Source organism: Juglans microcarpa x Juglans regia, chromosome 2D (genome assembly GCF_004785595.1).
Source record: "Juglans microcarpa x Juglans regia isolate MS1-56 chromosome 2D, Jm3101_v1.0, whole genome shotgun sequence".
In the NCBI taxonomy this organism is placed as follows: Eukaryota; Viridiplantae; Streptophyta; class Magnoliopsida; order Fagales; family Juglandaceae; genus Juglans; species Juglans microcarpa x Juglans regia.
This window is the reverse complement of record NC_054596.1, coordinates 36,508,064-36,518,646: the sequence shown is the minus strand read 5'-3', so window position 1 is coordinate 36,518,646 and position 10,583 is coordinate 36,508,064.

Below are 10,583 nucleotides of genomic sequence, written 5' to 3'. Positions count from 1 at the left end.
GTTTACCTATATTCCATTTCTAGAGATCCTTGAATACAAATTGTAAATTCCTGGGTTTTTCATATATTGAGACACAAAGTGCACATTGCTTTTCACTTCTTCGTTTTTCACTTTTCTCCAAGTCATTGCAGTAGTTCAACAAATTTGTCACAAATCTACCAAATAAATTGCCAATGATGAATTTGCCACCATGTACCATGTTCATTAGAAGCACTTCCATCAGATTTTTGAGTTAAATATTTATTACCAAAAATAGAATGGCTATACATGCAAATCACAATCAAAATGAATGCACATAACGAATTAATTATGAATTTTTCTACCTCCTCTTTCCTTCCCACCTCATCTCTTATCTATTGATCCAATTTAATGAAAACTTTCTTCCCACCAGCATCATATACAAGTGGTAAGTGTTTCCTCCAATTCTTTACTTAAACATAGACTATTAAATGCATGCTTAGTGTCTAATACTACTATTCCCATCTGTCATCACTCATCTTTGATTAATACAATCATTTATACTCTTGTTAACATTTTTGAGTTGATGAATTATTTGTTGTTTGACTTGATTTCTTAAAAATCATTTTTTACACTAAGATATTTTACCTACTAGTTGACACTTGTTATTAGTTTTTAGATCATTTGTAAGTCTGGTTTTGTGCTTCGCACTTGTGTAATTGCTTTTTTGAGCAAGAACATATAATTTGAATGTGTATTATATTTTTTGTTGATTCTATTTTTGTGCATTTTTTTTTTATTTTCTGGAAAACTCTTTTGTGGCGAGTAAATTTTGCCGCAATTAATTTTTCGGCGTTTTTGTTATTTGCAGCGATACTTAATCGTCGCAAATAGTCTTTTTCGGCGACAATTACCTAGGGGTGTAACCGGTCCAGTCCAGTCCGGTTTTGGACAAAATTTAGGACCGAACCGGTATGTACCGGTTTTGTATTTTTCAAAACCGATTACGCACCGGTTACCCTCCTAAACCGGTACTTCCGGTTTTACCGGTCCGGTCCGGTCTGGTTTTTCGGTTTTTTTAAAATGTAAGTTTCACAATTTGTTATTAAAAATTTGTTTAAAAAAACTGATTTAAAAAAAAATTGTTTTATACTTTTATTAATATATTAGACTATATAATAATATTAATATTAGACTATTGGTATAGTTATAAGTTATATATTAGTATTAGTTATAAACTATATATTTAATATTAGTATTAGTTATAAACATTTAGTACAAACTTATAGTATTAATTATAAGTATAACTATAGTCATTAGTCTATATTAGACTATTACTATTAGTTATAAACTTTTAGTGATTTAGTATTAACATTTTAGGTAATAATTTATAAATTACAATAAGAAATTATTTCATATATGAATATATATAATTATATATATTATATATAAAAATTTCACATAAAAATTTGTAATTATACATAATATATAAAACTTATATATATTAATATATATATATAATATTTTGTATAAAACTTATATATACAATAATACAAATATTATTTTTTATATATATTTTTTATCAACCGGTCCGGTCCGGTCATAAAAATCCTAAAACCGGAACCGGACTAGAACCGGCCAGTTTTCACATTCTAAGAACCGGTCCTGGACCGGACCGGTTCAAAACAGGTAAAACCGGTCCGGTCTGGTTTTCCAGTTTGAATTTATACCCCTACAATTACCCGTTGGAAATATATAATGGTGACAATAATTTAAAATTGTTGGGAACATATTATGTCATTTGCGGCGATTTTCTAACCTTTTCTAACATGTATATCACCACAATTGAGTTTTCTCAACGATTTAGGGTTAAACGAAAAGGCTATTTTCGTTAATTTTTTGGACAGTTGTGACGAAAAAAAATCGCCGAAAATAGTAATTTTTTTCGATGATTTTTGTCTATCACTAAAATTAATCAGAAATGACACTTTAATTTCGTCAAAAATGCAACGAATTAGAAATCGTCAAGAATGATCAATTGCATCGATTATTAGGAATATTTACGACGATTTTAAGCGCTGAAAAAGACCTGATTATTAGGAGTATGCACAGATTTGTGCATAGAACACTAGCTAGCTAGCCTGATCATCTCTTCCTTTTCATTAATAGAACTCTAGATCTTTGGTTTTTTCTTTCCCTTTTCATGAACCTATAGCTACATCGTGAGAATAGACCCTTGATTTTTCAGCCAAGCCATGTTGTTTGACGAATTCATCTTTTACCGTTATACTTTTATTATTATTATTATTATTACTATGTTTAATATCATGATGTAACAAAGAAGACATGTAAAAGAAGAAAAACATGGTGAAATTCGGCCTCTCATTTTGGCTCAAAGCTTGGGTCCTGCTCTCTGCAAACTACCGAATTAAAAGTGCATTTTTCATTTACAACCCACTTTTGCATCTTCAATTAATTGTGAAATAAATGTCTTTTGTCGGCTTTAATGCGTCTAAGATTGGCTTCTCAGGAGTTTAAAATGTAGGGGGCATAGACTTGCTGATGAGGCCTTGGGTACTGCGTCTAGTTCTCTTGTTTGAGAAATAATAGAAACCCATACATTATTTGATGCTATTTTTCAAATATTTGTTTATATTTTAACTTTTCTAGCTATCATATTTGTTGTTTTGACATATATATATATATATATATATATATATATTTGTTTATTGGAAATTCCCACCATCTCTTGCTATATAATTTTGAGTAGGAAAAAACACGCCGATGATACTATACTGTATCACGACATTGCTACGGGTTTAAATCTCTTAGAGTTACAGCCGAACGCTATGATCTAAAGTGAGAGAGATCGATATTAGAAGTGGTAATACATGACATGATCTGTCAATATGGCACAAAATTATCAAGAACGTTGGGTTTGCTATAAATGGATTGACTTGATAAGACATGATTATTAAATGAATAAATTACAGATCAACCCGAGAAACTTACAATCAACTAGTATAACACGAATAATTCAGTTTTTAAATTTTATAAATGTTTAGTTTTATATACATTTTTTTGTTGTTGGGATGCAATATTAATATTAACATTTTACTACTTAATATCTCAAACTATTAAGTTTTTTTGTTAATATGTAATTTCATTTTATGAAAATATTAATTTTCTTATATGGTTTTGGTTTGGATATTGATAATAAAATATCTTATCATGAATCAATTGTAATTGTGAATGATTTTATATAATATCTTTATATTATATATGAAATTATATTAATTGAGTTAAAAAATAAATATACTTGGTAGCTCAACCTATTTATATGAAACATGTTGAAACAATCATGTTCAAAATTCTTATATAGGTCATATTAGGGTTTTAGGATCTAACCCGTTTAATTAAACGGGTCATGTTTAGGCTAATCCATATAATCTAATACTTATGACTTAACATGACACGAAGACGAAATGTCACCCCTAAGATTTGATACATAAGTCAGTTACGTACACAATATCTATTGGATATTAAATGTTATAAGATTTAGTTTATATGTATATCTCTCATCTCACTTTAGAGTTTGGCTAAAAACTCTACGAGATCTAAATCCATTATACATATATGTGCTTGTAATATATTATTGCTTGGAAAAATCTTTACATCAACCGACTGTTGGCAGTAGCCATAACACACCTGATGTGTGGACCGGATTCACTAAACACACTGGACCGGATTCACTAAATGCACGTCTCTCTGGCTCTCACAGTCTTCTTTGATCGTCTCTCAGCCCGAGTCTTTTTTCGAAAGCCTCCTCCAAATCTTCGCATTCTTTCTGATCTGCAAGACTTTCCACTTTCATTGTCAACAGCAGAAGCTTTCTCCACGTTCTGGGCTTCAACCCATATGGTTGCACTACCTATTTCCCCAAGTCCTTCAAGCACGACTGACCTTTATTTATAGTTTCTCCTTCCTCCTGTTCATAACACCATATTTTAGACAAAATCTACTATTGTAAAAAAATGAAAGTTGACAAAAAAAAAAAAAAAAAAAAACAGAAAAATCTATTGTTGGGAAAGAATTCAAGCGCACTGCCTATTGCGCTTGCAGCTGCTTCCTCTTCATGCTATGGAAACCTTCCATATCTCTCTGCGAAAGAATTCAAGCCCAATACAAAGCGGCAATGGAAGCCTGAGAACACAAAATCGGAGATCGGAAAGAAGCATTTACAGAGAGATTCTCAATAGTGTTTTTGAATCCGGTGTTCTTTAAGAAGAAAACAGTAATTAAGACGAAAACGCACATTTTAATTTTCAAAAAAAAAAAAAAAATACAAACAGTGCAGCCAAAGTGTGCACCCCTCCTATAGTGGCTGACCCGTAGAAAGGACTCATTAATTATTGCTTACTATACTAGTCTTGCTATAATTAAATAGAAAGATCATCACTACGAGAAAATAGTAATATCATGAATACATTGCAATTAATTGATGTCGCGGAAAGTTGGCAGCTATTAAACTATGTAGTACGTAAACAGGCCATTTCCCTTTACAAGTATAAATCCTAGAGCAATAAATGACACCATTATTCTTTTTTATCCATCAAGTTACTGCACTTACGGTCGCATTAATGACTTGTACCTTAATAGCTAATTATTATTATTACTTTTCGATAAGGTCCGAAAATGGTAAAAGAAATAAATTATGTTCACCATAAAGCTGCGCGCCCCCCATTAAAAAGAATATTACTTCAAGTTTTAATTGAGGTGAAAATTCATTATTTTATGGAAAGATCACAAGTTAATGATTTTATTTTTATTTTATTTTTTACTTTATATTAATGGCCAATAAATTAAGCGTACCCCGTCCAGCTAGCTAGATGTTATGGCCATGGTACTGCAAAAACGGATAAAGACTTTGGCCTCCACCAACTATATATTGAAAGAGTACTACAAGCATTAACATTTTAATACTATGGAAAAAATTGAGATTTAATTTGGAGACATTGGGATATATTTTTTTATTTATTTTTTTATTTTTGAGAAGAATATGATATCCTAATTTTATTAATAGTTCTCACTTTTAACGAAGAAAACCCGCATTGGGATATATTAATTTGTAACGCTATTGCTGTCTTTATTGATCCAAAAAATTAAGGTAGTTAAAAAACTAAGCTAGCAACTAATTTAATTTCCAAATACTCAGTGATAAACTAGGCCTATAAACTTAAAAGAAAAATTATACACTATAACAAAACTGCTTATTTATTGTTAGTTATTTTCTACGAAAATTATTATTTTCTGTTAAAATAAGTCTGTTTTGTCTGAAATGGTCATTTTCGTCATAAATAATTTGTCTCAAATACTTTTTTTTTTTTTTTGTAGTGCTAAGAGAATAATAATATACACGAAGAACCAATACAATATTAAAAAAAAATTAAGGTAGTTATAAAAATACAAAAGATGAGAGTAAATGAAATGCTTTAAAAATACTAGCTAGGTACGTAGCTTGATAATACACACCTACAATTTTTTACAACCAATCATTGCAATCTTTCCACTTTATTAAAAATATATTTCAATTTTATAAAATTACCTATCATTTCATATAGAGTTATAGAATAGTTATAACTTAATTAATTTTTAAAATCATATTAATAATAAAAGATCATATTCAAATTAAAGGAAAAAAAAAACATTTAAAACTATGAAAAATGCTCGAGTCATGCATGCACGGACCCAAACACGGGGATTATGTGTTTTGACTACTTTTACTTTTGCAGTCAAGTTTTTGTCATCATGTTGTGGATCTTTTTTCTTTTTTCTTTTTTTTTTTTATTTTTTATTTTTTATCATGTTTTGGATCTATGCACACGTACGTAGCTAGCACGGCTCCAAATAATCAAATTATTTTAGCACCCGTACATGCATGCCCACGATTTGCATGCATGAGAAAATTCTAAGATGCTCTCATGCACGTACGTACACGCCCAGCTAGCTTTAGCTCACATTCATTGTACACGAGCAAATGCTGCAGATTTTTTTATGCCATTTCCCAACATTAATATTCCATGATTAATCGTGTGAGCTGGGTGAGTTCAAGTTTCAACTCCTGGATCGGGGGCCCCAAATAGTAAGAAGTTCACCAAAATTACAAGAAAGGCCATAAATTTCAACACCTATATATATAGCAGCTAGCTTGCTAGTAGACATTGCATCAGTATGGCATGCATGGGAAGGGTCTTTTGAAGTTTATGCACGTACAATAATCTTCATATTGTACATGGATGAACAATCTCTAACATCTCACCAAAAAAAAAAAAAAAAAAAGAACCAGAGAGAGAGAAGTTTTGTCAAAAGAAAATATGGTTTGGGGGGCCAAGTTACAAAAAAAATAATTTGAGGGGCTAAATACTAATTTTGATCATATTGTCTATTTTATAAAAATACCTTTCAAAATTTTATTTTAATCAAATTTTGAAAATTTTGGGGGCCTTGACCCTTAGTAGTTCCACCCCAGTGATGATAGAAGGATCTTCTTGAAGCATGATCATAATTAAAAGTATAATGATCTAATGATAATAATATCTGTTGAACGACTTGCCATTGAGAAAAGCTGGAAACGGTCTGGCTATTAAGTAAAGAATGGCAGCCTTCCATTCACAGTGCGACACGTAGATGATTTATTGTGTTTATTTTACATCTGCATGGAGCCGATCATTGACTCCATCAATATTTCGTATGATGTCCCTTCTACTTCTTCCTGAGGAACCCCGACGGGCTGAAGATCTCAACACTGCCATCCCATACCGCACTCGATCCAAACGGCGGTAGAGCTCGACCCAGATGGTGTCGGTGACCCAGACAATCCAGAGGATGGGCTGAGGCCGAGAGGAACAGAGAGGGAGTGCGAGAGAGAGAAAGAGAGGAACCCGCTTACTTGACTCACCTTGCTCATGGAAAATTCTCTGAAACGAAGGAATCGGTTCTATCTTCTACAACTTTTGGATAGAAACCAAGCAAAAATTCTCGAGAACACAAAAGCCCTCAAGAAAAAACAAAAAATAACTTGAATCGCAATTCATCCGCCCCTTCCCCTTCGTGAGAGACACAACCTCTTCCCATTTGCAGCCCCTTCAAATAATGATGGAACCCGTTCGAAAACTCATCCCTTCGCAGCTCGCAGCTCCTTCCTCGTCTCCTTCAAAAACCCCTTCGCAGCTAAAAGCCCCTTCCAACTCGCAATTCGCAGGCCCTTCCCCTTTGCACCCCCGCTTCGTGAAAACATGATATTCCTCATATTTCTATTTGTCATTTTCTCATTATTTCTTCCCATGAAAACATGATGCAGCGTCTAGGACAAGAAAAAGGAAAGAAAAATTTTCTCCTAAAAAATCCAAAATAATTCAGAACGAAGCACCTGCCTTGATGGGTTTGTACTGCTGTTGATAAAAGTTGTTCGATTTTATCCCTCCTTTTCTCCGCTTGTGTTCTTGCTCTCTTAAGGTTTTATTATTTTTCTCAATCTTTTACTACCTCCTAATTGCATTATCTTAGTTACTTGCGTTCTCATTTTCTTTTCCTTCCTCGATTTGGGAATAAATCTAGCTTGGGTTTTACAGTGTGGATGCCTATTTTTTTTTTAAATTCATGCCGGCTTTGTGGTGTTACAATTGAGTAGCAAAATCGAGGAAAATTTGGTCTAGAGGCAGAGAGGTTCGATGAAGCGGCAATGAGGTGTTTGGCAGAGAAATCGAGAAGCGCAGTTCTCCTTTCAGCTGAAGTCTTTTGTGATTCTGTGTGGTGTGGTCTAAAGGGTTTATTGTGTTTTTGTCTACGTGTCACTTTGTGAATGGAGGGCTGCTTTTTTCATCTTAACAGCTGGACCGCTCCGCAGCAGAACTCCTTGCCATTTCCTTGTTTAAATTGAATCCAAGCTAAGGAAAGTGATGATCATTACACTTGGTTGCATGTTGAGTATGCCAAAGGAGATGGATGGCATCCATGACTACTAGACCATTGTTTTCCTTTTTTCCAAGTGGAGAGAGATCAGGAAGAGTACTCCATATATAGTTTATTGAAAGTAGCTTGCATATAATATGTTAAGGATAATGATACACTTACACCTCTATTATTACTGTTTTATACTCAGTTATTTTTTTTTCTTCTTGCTCTTTGAATTTGGATTAAAAATCTCAAAACATGACACTCTTGCTTAATTTAAAAGAAAATAAATTATATGATTATATTTGTTGATTGAATTTATTTTCTTCTAGATATGCAAGAAAGTCATATTCTAATATTTTTAATCTAGATTCAACTAGAAAAAAGAAAAAAATAATAATTAAATAGTAAAACAGAAATAAAAGTAGTATAAGAGTATCATTATCCATATGTTAATCAATGTTATCCATATGTTAATCAATGTTGGAATATTATCCATATGGAGCTATGCATTAATTGATTCGACTGATGAAAGGTTCTTTCACCGATCATCGCGATGATCGGATGCATATATAGTAATCAGATTGGACCTTTTAGATCATGATCAATTTGCTTCGGTTTTGCAAGATTTCTAATTTCAAGCCAATAATGTAGGGGGGTCTAATAAACTTAGGTCATTCTATTCTCCATTATTGGATCTTTATTTTTGTACCATTTGCTTTGAAATAGTTTTTTTTTTTTTAAAGAAAATAGATTCTTCAAAAGAATCTTAAAAAATATAAATTTACAAATTGATTTAATTTGATGTAAATGCAAATTTATTTTATAATAAAAAATAATATAATATTTATAGTCACGATAATTATAAATTTAATTTTATAAAAAAAATTTATAAGTCAATAATTTCAAAAAAAAAAAAAAAGGCAATGATCAATAGGGACAATTCAACTTTTTTCCTTTTGACATAAACAAAACATTCAAGGCAGGAAAAAGAGAATTAGCCTTTGTCGCATGCTTGGAAAGTGGAGTGGTTGTACAGAGGAGGTGGCGCACATGAATTAGCCTCCTTTCTTTTTTCCAATAAGTTAAGATAAAAATTAAAAATAAAATAAAATATTATTTTTATTTTAAAATTTAAAAAAAATAAATTATTTATTTTATTTTATATAAAAATTTAAAATAATTATAATAATTAAATAAGATGAGATGATATATAAATAATTACGAAAATAAATAAGAAGACAAGCTTGTCTCTAACAAAAAGAAAGGACAAAGAAAAAGTAATCATAAGTAAGATTGACATATGATTGGTGGTGGAAAAATACAGTAAAAGAAAACTGATTCAGTATATATTTTAAACTCATTTTGTTAGGTTTTTTATTTAAATTGAAATTATAAATTATAAATTTTATAATTTTTAACGTCTCGAGAGAAATAAATTTTTTTTATAGATTTTTCTTAAATATATTTAATATTTTTCATAAACTTTTGTCATAAATTTAACATAAATATAATACGAAATAAACGGTCATGATTATATAATCAGACTACGATTGACATATATATGATCAAAATCCGACACGACGACAAAGTATACAACATCAAATCAAGAGACGTTAAACAAGAAATCAAAATGATATCCGGGTACTGAAGTAAACTGCCGCATGCATATGCAAATGGCATGGCCCGGTGTTTGTCCCATATAGTACGGATGCACTCGGACAATATTAAGTTAGAATAATGAGTTGAGTTAAGTTGAGATGAAATAAAATTAAAAGTTTAATAAAATATTATTAGAATATTATTTTTTAATAGTATTATTATTTTGAGATTTTAAAAAATTGAATTGTTTATTATATGTTATGTTGAAATTTAAAAAGATTATAATAATTTGATGAGATGAGATAAGGACCCGTTTGTATATAGAGATAATCTCAACTCATCTCATCTCATCTCATCTCACTATTCAAACCGGCCCAAAATGCTTTTTATATCCAAACTTAGCCAAAATCCAACAACCTTGATCTCATGAAAAATTTTATTCATCATCTCTATACACCATATTTTTTTTATTTTTTATTCTTATTAAATATATGGTATATGAATGATAAGTAGAAAAATTTAATAAATTTAAGAAGGATAAAAGAAAGTAATGTATAAAAATGACGAGTAGTAAAGATCTGTTTTCATTACTCTTAACAAATGCCAAGAATCCGAGACAACTGCAGCAAAAAGCCAAGATCAGGCTAAGAAACTGTTGAAGGCCCGAACCAGCTAGCAATATAATGGAGAGCCCAATCCAATAGTGATCAAGCCATAAATTTCTTACAATTATATGTCAGATTCAAATTTATCGTTTTTGAAGACAACAAAACATGTAGTTAGTTTCATGCATGCCGATGATGTTACTAATCCTTTTATTTAATATCGTTCTAAAGTCCGAATCTAACTTATCATAAAGTTACATGAAATAGTTTTTTGTGATTCTCTTCGAGTATTTCTCTTACTAATTATACAGATCGATATGTCACATTTTAACTGACTTTTAATTTAGCGATTGATCCATGAACCTATTTAAATATATCACAACCACATAAACTTGTGTAACAGATAATAATAATAATAATAAAATTCAATACAAACCATAAGCTCTCGCTTGGATAGTGAGATGA